This window comes from Falco peregrinus, chromosome 10, assembly GCF_023634155.1.
Source record: "Falco peregrinus isolate bFalPer1 chromosome 10, bFalPer1.pri, whole genome shotgun sequence".
NCBI lineage: Eukaryota > Metazoa > Chordata > Aves > Falconiformes > Falconidae > Falco > Falco peregrinus.
The window spans coordinates 656,899-669,425 of record NC_073730.1 but is presented as its reverse complement, the minus strand read 5'-3'; the positions used below and the strand labels follow the sequence as shown (position 1 = coordinate 669,425).

The 12,527-nt window shown below is 39.6% G+C and overlaps 1 long non-coding RNA gene across 1 annotated transcript in view; it reads left to right on the top strand.

Moving 5' to 3' along the window:
* The window catches only part of LOC114013453 (uncharacterized), a 229,115-nt gene that overhangs the window by 179,057 nt on the left and 37,531 nt on the right, over positions 1–12,527 (top strand). The window contains exons 2-3 of the long non-coding RNA XR_008748934.1: positions 9,166–9,244; positions 10,646–10,753. This is a non-coding gene — a long non-coding RNA (uncharacterized LOC114013453). The remainder of the gene's footprint in view (positions 1–9,165; positions 9,245–10,645; positions 10,754–12,527) is intronic.

The following is a 12,527-nucleotide window of genomic DNA, read 5'->3' as shown; positions in this document are numbered from 1 at the left end:
AAGAAAACAGAACTATTTTTATAGATACAAAGTATCTTACATGGGTTTAAATGTTTGTAGTTTGTTATTTTCTGCAGCCATAAAAATGCTTTGCCTGAAACAAGTCATTCGGAACTCCCCCTGTTGTGGCCCAGTGGCAGACCAATGGCGCCTTCTGTGGCGAGCAGATATGGTTCCTCTTATCAGCTCCCCTGCCCAGGGCCCTTTATGCCCTGGTAATGGGACTTCTATCAAGAAAACAGGTTTCTAACCCATATAAACTTTGGCAGGGCTAACTGGTGGCCCATATCTTGACTTCAGCATGTGAGGTGCTCCCACTGAGTCTGCATCTTTTCCTGGAGGAGGCAAGGAGCAGTTTTTCAGGGAATATAAGACCCCAGGTTATGTCCTAGGAGGAAGAGGGGAAGGCTTCATCCCATCCTGCAGAGCCCTGAGCTGCTACGGCTGCGGTGCCTGTACTGGTAGAGGGAGGAAGCAAAGAGCATCCATAGTTGTACCCAGACCTGTGGCCATCACTCTCAGGAGAGCAGTGGGAAAATTGCCCTCAGTCCCAAGTGGCTACTGAGTGTAGTTATCCCTTGGGGCTACTAAGTGAAGACCACCCAAACTCACCTGAATTAACAAGTATCCCACTGAAATCTCTATATTTTTATCTAAAAAAAAAAAAAAAGTAAATAAAAGATGCATCCTGAGGTTGTTCCAATGGCATTTTCATCTTTTTTATGAACAACAAAGTCATGACTTGTTTATTCCAGCAGTGGGCTAAGTTCTGTACTAGTCTAAATGGGCACAGCCCTATTAACAATAGTTCCTATTTAACTCGGTATTATTGGCCTTTAAAAGATTATTTTAAAGTTAAAAGGAACAAACTTGTTTACTTCCTTGGCCTCAGGTTAACAGAACAACTGCAAGTTCATAATGGAACCTAATAAATGAAGACCTTCATGTTTGTCCTCCACACTAACACAGGTGAATCAATGCTTTCCATCCTTTTCAACCCCCATCTAATATTTTCTGACCAATATAATTTTTGTTATATTGTTCATAATGTTCTGTTGATCCGAAAATATTCTTTCCATTCTTACTCTAAGCAAAGTCATGTATTTGAAGATTCATTCTGCAGTAAGACAGTTTTGTTTGTCTGTCCTTTAAAAGACATTCTAGTACTAGGAAATTCTGAGTCCTTTTATATTTTTAGAGATATACATACACACTCTTTTTTATTTTGCTGCTAAGCATTGTATACAATTCCAGAGGTGTCTGTGGTTCTTGCGTACTGGAATTTCATCATTCTTGGTTCTGTCTGCTAGTCTACACTTTCAAGTGGCAAAATAACTCCTCATGTCACAGAATCACAGAATGGTCAGGGCTGGAAGGGACCTCTGGAGACCATCTTGTCCACCCCCCTGCTAAAGTAGGGTCACCTGGAGCAGGTTGCCCACAATCGCGTCCAGGTGGGTTTGAATGTCTCCAGAGAAGGAGACTGCCCAGCCTCTCTGGGCAGCTTGTGCTGGGGCTCTGACACCCTCAAGGTAAAGAAATTCTTCCTCATATTCAGATGGGAATTCCCGTGTTACAGTTGGTGCCCGTTGCCTTGTCCTGTCGCTGGGCACCATGAACAGAGCCTGGCCCCGTCCTATTAACACTTGCCCTTAAGGTATTTGTAGACGTTGATGAGATCCTCTCTCAGCCTTCTCTTCTCCAGGCTGAACAGCCCCAGCTCTCTCAGCCTTTGCCCATAAGGGGGATGCCCCAGCCCCTCATCATCTGTGTAGCCCTGCACTGAAGCCCCCGCTCCATTAGTTCCCTGTCTCCCTTGAACTGGGGAGCCCAGCAGTGGACACAGCACTGCAGGTGTGCCCTAACCAGGGCAGAGCAGAGTAGGAGGATCACCCACTGGCCACACTCCTCCTAATGCACCCCAGGATCCCATTGGCCTTCTTGGCTACCAGGGCACGCTGCTGGCTCGTGGGCAACCTTCTGACCACCGGGACTCCAGGTGCATCTCTCAGAGCTGCCTCCCAGCAGATCAGCCCCAGCCTGTACTGGTGTGTGGGGTTGTTCCTCCCCAGGTGCAGGACCATACACTTGCCTCTGTTGAACTTCACTGGGTTCCTGTCCACCCAACTCTCCAGCCTGTCCCGGTCTTGCTGAACGGCATATATAAGAACCATAATATTCAGTGTGATCTGGGTTCTATCATTCAGGGTTTAAGGAAATTCTTAAACTGCCAGTTCAGTTTTTCCTATAATTTGCTTCATTATGTTGCTGCATATATGACTGACTCATCAGTTCTTCTGATCTGAATCATGCTCTTTAATATGTGCATTTGTATCTGTATAATAAATATTTTTCAGACTTTAAATATGTCTGGAAAACACAGAAGACAGTAGCTCTGGAAAAATAATTTTAGGAGACCCAAGAAAGATTTCAAGAACCTAGACAGCTGCTGCTTTTGCATTTTATTTTTCTGAAATTCTTAGTCTTTGGATTGGGAATTTTATGCTGTGTTCAGAATATCTTTTTGGGGAAAACTGTGTGTAATGGTGACAGAATCACTGCCAGATTTAAAAATAACCGCAGCAGCAGCAGCAAAATGCTATCCCTTGCAATTTGTCTCCCTGCCCCAACATTCCTTATATATTTACAGTTATGATAATTCACAATTAAATAGCTATAAAATGAATTTTATGAGAACTTAATGCACTCCTGAATGCACCAAAACCCACGTGGCGTATATCACATACACAGCTGTCCGAGCTAAGGAGAGAAATTATCAAGTAAGTTACGTGGCAGCTTTCCATAGTCTCCTTATGCGACCTTGTACAAGGCCATGGATGTTTGAGGTCAGAGGGAACATAAATATTCATTTCTACATGACTCATTCTGAATACTCCACTAGACAAAATTTAAAATAATTCTAGTTAACCAGCACTGAAAACATTTGGGACATTGATCATTAATGTTCTACATGTCGGTTTGGCAAAACAGTTTTCCTACTGGAAAAAAAACCAAAACCTTTGCTCAGACTGCCCTCTGCAGCAGGGACAGCCAGGCCAGCTGGTACCTCTGCCTTACTGTCAGTGATGGAACAGAGTTCAGGGGCAAGATGGTACAACAGTCTATAGTGTCAAAAAATAAATGAACGTTAGACTATTCAGGTTTTTTTCAAAATCTTTTATGTCCTTATTTATGGAGGTGCTTAAATAGATGGATATCCATTTCAGGAAGTGTCCTTAAAATGCTGCTATTGTGCTGCTGCTACAGCAAGAACAGAGTGTGGAAGAACAGGCCCTGCTAGTTACAGTACTGTGAGTCTATATGCTCCTTGTAATTCCCTTTTTATTGATCATAGTCTGTTCCCCAGAAAGGAATTTACTAGCCCACCCACAGCGTTGCTTTCAGCTGCTATCAAAAGGTGTAGTTCCACTGAGATTTCACAATGCCTCCAACCCTGACTGGACCTAAATATAATTCATTAAATAACAAGTGCTTTGAAAAACTAAAGTGTAAAGTCCTGTGAAGCTCATGGTTTAAGTTTTCCTCCAACGAACAGATAAAAAAAAAAAAAAAAAAGTACTTCAATGGCTTACGTGTGGTGAGCATTTTCTATCTTTTCTCTGTTCCCAATAGGTCTGCATGGGCCTAAGGAAGGTTTCTTATGAAACTTTCTGTAACTGGAAAGGAAGGTTTTAATTCAAACTTCACCAAATATGTTTTCAGGAGCAAGCGAGGAGAGCACTCAGACATTTCCAGACACTAGATAGATTTAGGGTAAAATACAAATCTGGGTTTGAGATGGAAACGAAAAGACATACAACAGGCATTACAAGTTCTGATTCCTGATAAAGACGGTTATTTCTTCTAAGGAGTGGGTTATGTTTTGCATATTTATTCAAATATCAACTCTGACAGAGCCATTAAAAACCTGAATGTTAGCTCCAAAATCTTTCCCTATCAGATACTGAGTCCTCAGACCACATCAAGGCAGAAGTTTTCCATTAGGCAATGCCAGTCAAGGACAACATACAGAAGTTGGCCATTTTCCTGATGGTTATGGATGAACTGGGAAACACTGTTTTCTAAAACTGAATTATTTCAGATTTATTGGACACTAGGTAGTAATAAAAAATTGTAAAAGTTTTAGTAAAATGTCAAAAAGGTAACCCTGTTTCCTCTACCTCACAGCGCTTTCTCCAGAGACTGCCTGGCTTTTATGACATCCTACGGGATTCCACATCCCACCAGCTGAAAAGGGTAGAAAGTTTCTTAGAGATTGCTGCCTTTCCTACTTTCTTTTGCTTTTGAGCTTTGTAGATTTTAAGGCATGCAGGATGCTGGCTTCACATGAGACACTTGCTCAAAAAGGATCAGCTAACACTTTTAATATTTTCATTACAAATTTTGCACCCTAAAATATTTTGAGAAACTGAATTGTTCACTTAAGTTCTTTATTTATTGGGGAAGGGAAGGCTGCTTCTTTACCATGAAAAATTAACTATTCCATGGTTAAATCTCAGATCCCACAGTTAGATGACCTTTTTCCAAAGAGACTACAAACCAAATGGATACTGACATTAGTCCCTTTCTGCTTTGTGAGATTACTGTCCTCTCTTTGGATCTACAAGGAAGTACCCTAGAAGTATAAGTGCTCGTTCTTCAGAATCACACTTAGCACCACTCACTGAAGTAGTATCACAGCTTTCCTAGCTAAATAAAAAGCAGTTATCATATTGACAAAAAAGGAAAATACTACATGAAACATCCATTGTCTTTCATCATCCATTAGGAAGAGAGATCCTGCAAAGTTTTTCACCATGTAGAAACTCAGACCAAGTAAGATCACAGTGTCTTACTTGTTGATGATCACAGTCATTTCCAGATTTTTAAAATGAAGATGATTGTCATTAGGAAACTTGGTCAAACTGAAGAAAACCCCATTTGGATGTTGGCATCTCTGTTTCTTTAGTCCTGGTTAAGGACTAATTTCTGAGCAGTGCTAAGTGCCCTCAGTCCCCATTCAAATAAATTGTAGCTGAGAGCATTTGGCAACTGAAAGGAATGACACAATTTCTTTCCTGCTTGTCCTTTGGTTATGAGAGTGGGACACCTTAACGTTTATGTTGATACTGTTACAAGTAAGTTTTTGAACTACATGTTTTACCCTACTTATTGAATCTAAAGTTTGCCCCAAAGTCTGGTTGAATATGTGGTTCTGCTGGACACAATCTAACAAAACTACAAAATCTTTAAAGGCAAAGTCTGGCTGCTTGATTTTTGTCTTCCTTGAAACACTGCTTCATTTTCTAAAGTTCATTTTCTTTCTTTTCACAAATTTTTCACCTTATATTTCTAGGGGCCCTTTACTCCACCTGTGTTCCTTAGCATCAGAGAAAAAGGTTTGTTTTAGAATCAGTATTGTAAGTATGCTGGAAAAAATTGAAAGGTTGATTTTTAATGTAATGCATAAAAGGTATTCTTCCAATAAATGTAAGACATTGCATCAACGGAAACAGTCAAATAGCCTCCTTACTGTTGATCTACCTCTAACTAAATTTGCTACAGATTTCATAAATTGTGTTCCTATATTGTTTCCCTTTTTGTTTTGTTCTAGTAGTCTTACCATATGAAGGACATATTTTGCAGAAATGGATTCTTTTCATTTTCAGTTTAAAAATTATTCTTGGAATCTCATAGAAGGCTCCATCACCTTGGAGGCTGTTTATGCAAGCCTAAATTCTTGCTTTTCTTTGTGGTGAGACTTGTAACCTACAATGTGACGACAAAAAAGTAATGCAAATTATTATTATTATTATTATTTTTAATGTTTGCAAATGTTTTTTTCCTTCATTTCTTCTGGGAAGGTTGCATAAATAACTCAATTTTTAAACAAGTTATAATTAAGTGGCTACATTTTGTAATCGGGTATCCCTGTCTAATTTCTTTTTCCTTAATTAAACAAGTATGCATATCTTTCAGCTGGGCATTAGAAGATAGTATTGATATATTCAAAATTTGTTCCTAATAGCTGGGACAGTAAGTGTTGCTGCAGAAAAGATCCTCACAACATAGTTCATAACATCAACATTTATACTATCATTATGAGTCTTAGGAAATGTTACATTAAATAATTGGGGCAATTAACAAATTTATCAGAGTAATTCTTTTATTTTGACATCTTTTGGCCCTAGTCATATCCAAAATAAATTATCCAGGTAAGATTACAGGGAGGCCTCCATCACCTTTCATTTTCAAAGATACATTTTTTGATACTTTCAAACATTTAAAGATTGAAACCTAAATACTTTTAGATCTCTGACCATATCTCTGTAATAAGATATAACATTTAAAATGAAAGAAATATGTACTGAGATAAAAATATGTTAAATGTGAACAGAAACTTCTTTCTTTCTGACTGGGGCTATTTTCTGTTGACATCAAAATGACCTCTGCCTTATATGCTTATTCTCTCATCTTCCCTTCTCTGAATACTCAAAGATTTCAACCCAAGAGACATGTAATTTTCTGTAATTTAAGTTAAATTTAAATAATAAATAAATAGATTTATGTTTATCTTGTAGATAACTTATAATATTGGCAGCAATACTTAAGGAGCTGGCGGGTAGAATGAAAAAAACCATCTCCTTCCTTCCCTTGTTTTGTCCTAACTCCTTCCTTCCTCTGCCAACAATCACAATTCTTTCTTCAAAGGGAACACACAGTTAGTCAAAGCCTGACTTTTCACTTTCTCTTTTGCACTGAGCAAGCTGAATCAAATTCAGCAGTGCAACTCCAGGTCTGTGTTTGCTAAACTCTTAAGGAAACTTCCAAGATGTTGTCAGTGACATGTGCCAAGATGGTTCCTTAAATGACATCTCCACTAGTCTAAGTAAAAGAGAAAACATCAAACAAAGGGTATTTTTCTTGACATTTTAAAACTGAAATACCAAAACACCTAGATTCCTTTTTGCAAAACCTAAAGACAGTGTGTCCCAAATGCACAGGATTTGTGGTACAGATGACCCTACGCGTACATGCCACCGATCAGGGTACCTCCAAAGTGTCTGACCTCTGGCCCTTAACTCTGCTTGGAATACGTATAGGTATAGGGAAAGCCTGCCTTGCTGTTGGGTTGCCAAACAGCCAAATGGCCAGAAATCCACAGATAATTGCAGTAGGGTGAGGCATTACCATGGAGCATGGCAGGATTGACAGACCTGTCTAATTGTCTAATTTGCAATCAAAGGTGATGCTTTGAATTTTCTTCTTCCTCTTAGATACCCCACAGATATGAGTTTGGCCCATATGGACATCTCCCACAAGCGTAAAGCGCCAAAGGGTTTATAGGACTGGGGCCATGGATTGTTTTCTCTAGGACAGTGTGCCACACCGTAGAGCTTTGTGTTGCATAACTTTTGCTGTTGATTAAAATCAGCCTCACTCCCTCTTGCCACAGCTGCTGTTCTCTTAACTTCAGACATCACCTTTGAGTCTGTCACTAACTGTATTAAGTAGGAAAGAAAGGTGAGGAGCATCTATAGTATTCGCAAATGTGAATAATTGATTGTAAAGGTATCTTTTTCTCCATGTGTGGCTTTTATTTGTTATGTTTTATTAATTTCTGCTTTTTAAGTATCTGAACTGCAGGCAATATTCAGTATTACAGACCCATAAGGCAGCCAAATGAGCACTGGTTAAAATATGCACACAAAATTCCTCTTCATTCCCAACAAGTGTTTCTGTGCAAAGATTTTTCTCTTTCATTTGAGACACAAAGTCTTTTATTCTGCTGCTTTTGGACACAAGTAGTGTAAGAAGAAAACAATGAAGTTGTAGGTTGTGTTAGCTATACAATTTCTTCCTTTTCTGTTTTTCATACCAACATAAACTTCTGACTGGAAGTTGGAATTATACTGGAAGTGCAGAACAGCAAATCCTAAAAACCTAAGAAAATGCAAGCACATATGCCTGTCAGCTGACCATGGCCTTATCCATTCCCTAACCTAAATTAAATAATCTGGCAATGTTACTTTTCAAGAGATGTTTAGAGAAAGACAAAGCAAAGAAGGAAAAAATACAGTAGAAATGCGTGGGATGGGTGGGAGGAAGTACATGGAAATGCTGATATTTCACATTTTCTAGTTTTCTGACTCTGTTTGCACCCAGCACGGGACAACTTGCCAGGAAAATACGATTGCTAGCTCTAATGAGACCAATATTTGTGAGGAACAATGTTTATATAACCACTCAAAGAATCTGAAAGAGCACATTTCTTTCAACTGTGCAGCAGAGGTGGGCTGGTTAAACAATAATAGTAATTAATATAATTTGCTTTCAAAAATAACCTTTATCCACTAGTCTATTTTACGTTAGTAAAGGACAGTTTGCAATATCCTACAATCAGGGTACACTAAATAAATAGTAAACAACTGTATTCCAGGTTTTACAAGTTGGAAAGTCAAAGCAGGAAGATGTGAAAAAATGTGAAAATGCTGGTCACACTTTGATGGCAGTTCCGGGGCAAAGGTGGGCAGGAGGGAGGTGGGCAGGGAATCAGGATCAGTACCTTATCCCTTGTGTTGTGGTAACACTCAGAAGTTCTATTCCAAAGACATCAGCCCCATTAAGAATGCATGAGAAATACATATAACTTCATGTAAAGCACAGAATAAGCAAACAACTCTGAGCACACCTAAACAAACATCTTTGAAAATTTGAGTCTGAGAGGTCAGCTAATGGTAGGAAGCTGTTTTTCCTCTCAGTCTTGCTTTATTTTATTGTCTACTAACAGGATACTATACCTTATGACATATGGTCCACTTAAATTAGGCAAGCACTCGAAACCTTGTTTGTTCATCTCAGCGTGTGAAGCCAAGTTGTCTATTAATAGGAAAAGCCTTGCCCTGGCAGAATGTGTATGCAGCAGTCAGTCTCGGCATGAGGGAAATGAAGCATATGATACAATAGGGAATAAAATGAATTTCTTATGTATTACAGCCAGAACCACTGTAATCGGATACTGTTCCAAACAAAGTGGAGAACCCTTGTTGAATCTGCATGTCTAGGAGGTGGTATGTTTAGTGACTTGATGTCTGTGTTATCCAGCATACTGACTTTTCAGAGCCATCTCCAAGTTGTAATGGACAACCTCTCTCCCACTACCAGAGCCCAGAGAGGAATAAACCAAGACCACCAGCTAAGACATTATGTAACTGCCATGGATATGACCATTGGATGCCCTCAGGTACTGTATTTAAATGAAAAGCTGTAGCCAAAAACAAACAAACAAAAAAGCTTGTAAAAAGGATTTTCAGTTAAGTATCTATTTTTTTTCTTTTATAAAACTACAAAATTTACAAGAACGCTGTGGTGAAAATGCTGGTATAAACAATCTTATTAGAAATATCCAACAAAACCTCATTTTCCTATGCAACATGCTTCAGTGAAAGTTTCAAAAAAAATCATTAAAAATCATTGTCTTTATGGAAGTGAGTTATGGAATTTACTCACTGACACATTATGCAAGAATTAATACATATGTAAATTATCACCAAGCTCTGTTGATTACTGCAATATCCATTCCTCTGCTTTTGAAAAATACAGTTTTGCCAGCATGATTCTGTACAGCACAGCATGCAGAGATCATTTTCCTAGCCCATCACTTTGACTCTAATATAACACTCCTTCCCTATCTGATATAAGCAGCTTGTCTTCACTTTCAAAGCCGTTCATAGCTTCACCTCATCCTACCTATCATCTCTCATTCAGGATCAAGAAATCACTTCTTTCACTGATTAGCACATGACGCCAGCCTCCTCCATCTACTCAGATTTTCAGCTGCTCCATTTCAAGCTTTATCCCATGCCGTTCCTTACATTTGGAAAGAGCTTCTTTAGACATCTGCAAAACTACCTCGTTATCTTCCTTCTAATCCTGTTTGCGAGGTTCCCCTGCCATTATGCCTTCAAAAGAAGTTTCAGGGTTTGGACTGAGTTTGCCTAGTTATAATGAGCTGCTCCCAAAAAAAGATTTGTGGATGAGGTTCAGGTGGATGTGAAGGTTGGTATTTCCTACTCGGATGCAGCACTGTCGATTCTGTGTGGTTACCAGGGTGGCGTTTTCAGAGGATGTAGCCTTGCCTGTTGGGGACCCACATATTCCTGCTTGAAAACGGAACAGGATGAACTGACGGGTGATCTGGATTGCAGGAGCAGCTGTGGTAGTCACAGGCAAGCCCCAAACAAGGGGATAGTCCAGAGGGTGTCCTGGTCTTTCCCTTCATGTGGCAGGTGATTGATAAGGTATTTTTGTATTGGCTAAGAGAAATAGTGGTCCTGCTCCTGGACATAGGCATCAATTTGTTCTATACTTGTGAGGAAAGACTGGTGGGACATAGTTTTGGTGACCAGTTCTGGGGGAGTTGGGCACAAGGTGTTGTCTCTGGATTGTTCAGATTTCTATTGTGGAATGAATGAGTAGTTATGGGAACCGCTGCATTGCGCTGGGTCATCATCTCGCCTGAGTACATTTTTCTGTGAAGCAATTGTATTTGTAGCCTGTAGCCTTGAACATTTTTGCATGTTGTGTCATGTTTGTATTCCCATCTCCAACGGCAATGACTCAGGACTAAATCATCCCTTTACAGGAATCACCTACAAGGGAAACTGGAAGGTCCATGGCATCTCTCTGTCATCTTTCCCTCCTGGTGGTGCCTCCAAACCTCTTCTGCAGGGGCTTGTGCAAAACAGAGCATGTGAGTACTGTTGCTGGCTTTGACCTAAGCATCTCTGATTTTGTTCAGGATGATGGAGAAAAAGGTGCCTGCTGCCTCCTCTCCCTCCCCTACCCCTCCTGACACTCTGTCCCAGCCACCAGGGGACTGTCATGGGTCCTGAAGAGGCAGGAGGCCACAGTTTCCTCAGACTCCTTACCTTAGATTTTCTTGGGCCTCCTCTAAAAAGGGGGCTCATCCCCTAACCCATCAGCATTTCCAGCTGCTGAAGGGCCAGCAGGCTCCTCAGTTACTCTGCATGAAGCTAACAGAAACATTCAGATCCCTCTGGTACTGCAGAGCACTTTGTTGGTCTCACATGTTAGTCTGGCTGGCCAAAATCTTCTGAAAAATATTATAATTTTCAAGTGATTAACATGTCTTCTAGAGAAGCAGTGACTAGATTCAATTTGAGAATCTTTAACATAGGGAATAACCATTTTTAAAACACCCTTTTACACTGCCTTTCCATAATTTATCAGAAATGGATATGCACGCTTAGAAAGTCAGGCTGGGATTTCTCCAAGGCACCACTGGGATGCAGATAGCAAGACAAGGTCTTATTCAGAATTTTAGTCTAAAAACACCCACAGAGTCATGCAGATTTCTCAAAAAAAAAAAAAAAATCACTCCTAGATTCAGCTTTTTTTTACCAAGTTTCAGCATAAAACTATATTTTTGTAGCCAAGCTATAAATCTCTGAAAATAAGAGTTTATGTGGAGATGCTGATACAGCCTTAGTTATAGCACTGGTAATGGCTATAGCACTCAATGATTTGATGCTGAAGGCTATTAATCCCAAAGAATATTTTCTTGGAAGAAGTTGAACTTTGGAGGTCAATGAGATCTCAGAGGAAGCTGGATTGAAAACTCAGAAAAGCTGCTTTTGTCCATGTAAATCAATTGTTATTGTTTTCCTGTCTGAGAAAATTTTAATGTGAAGACTAAGGATTTACAAACAGGAAAAGGGAGATCCTCTAATGGTCTTGTAAGAAGTGGCGATTCATAACATTGTAATTTTTTTAGATAGTGCTATTTTAAAACCTTGTTCTGCAGCCATGTTGATGGTTTAACTGAAGGGAAAACTATGTAGTCCGCTTATGTGCTCTGGTTTTAAGTTTATGGTCAATTTTAGGTTCTGGTACAGTAATCGCAAATACTGTTTTGTAAGAATTGACCTTCACATTTCAGCAGAACTTACAATTAAGAGAGGATATGCAAGCATTTTTTAATAATATGGCCTAGAAGATGTGAAGAAGTTTTTTGAACAGTATTTTGAGCAAAAAACAAGTCAGGCAGATCCATTTCAAAGGGGAGCAGTAAGGGCATGTGGCCTCAAAATGGGGCTGCATTAGGCAGAAGTGTAAGTCTTCCAGTGCAGCATGAGAAGCTCCCTTCTTTAGCTTCTACCAGGGATATCCAGGACCCGAATACCATTAATCCTCTGGGGACTTAATTCCTTAAAAAGCCATCACGTTATAGTTTTGCAAATGGTCAGAGTCTGACTGACTTCCTGTCATTAGAACTGAAAAATGCCTGAAAATACAGCAATAAATCCTCTCCTTTGCTAGCCAGGCAAATGAGAGCAGCTCACTGGGGAGCCTGAAAGCAAAAGCTAGGAGATGAAGACAAAATATTTTGTATACTCTCTATAGGTTTTTGGTTAAGCTTCTGGATCCTTATCAATCTAGATAACAGGATCCTACTGTGTCTCTTCTCAGTTTAAGAAATGTAAGGCTTCGGAAGCAATGACAAC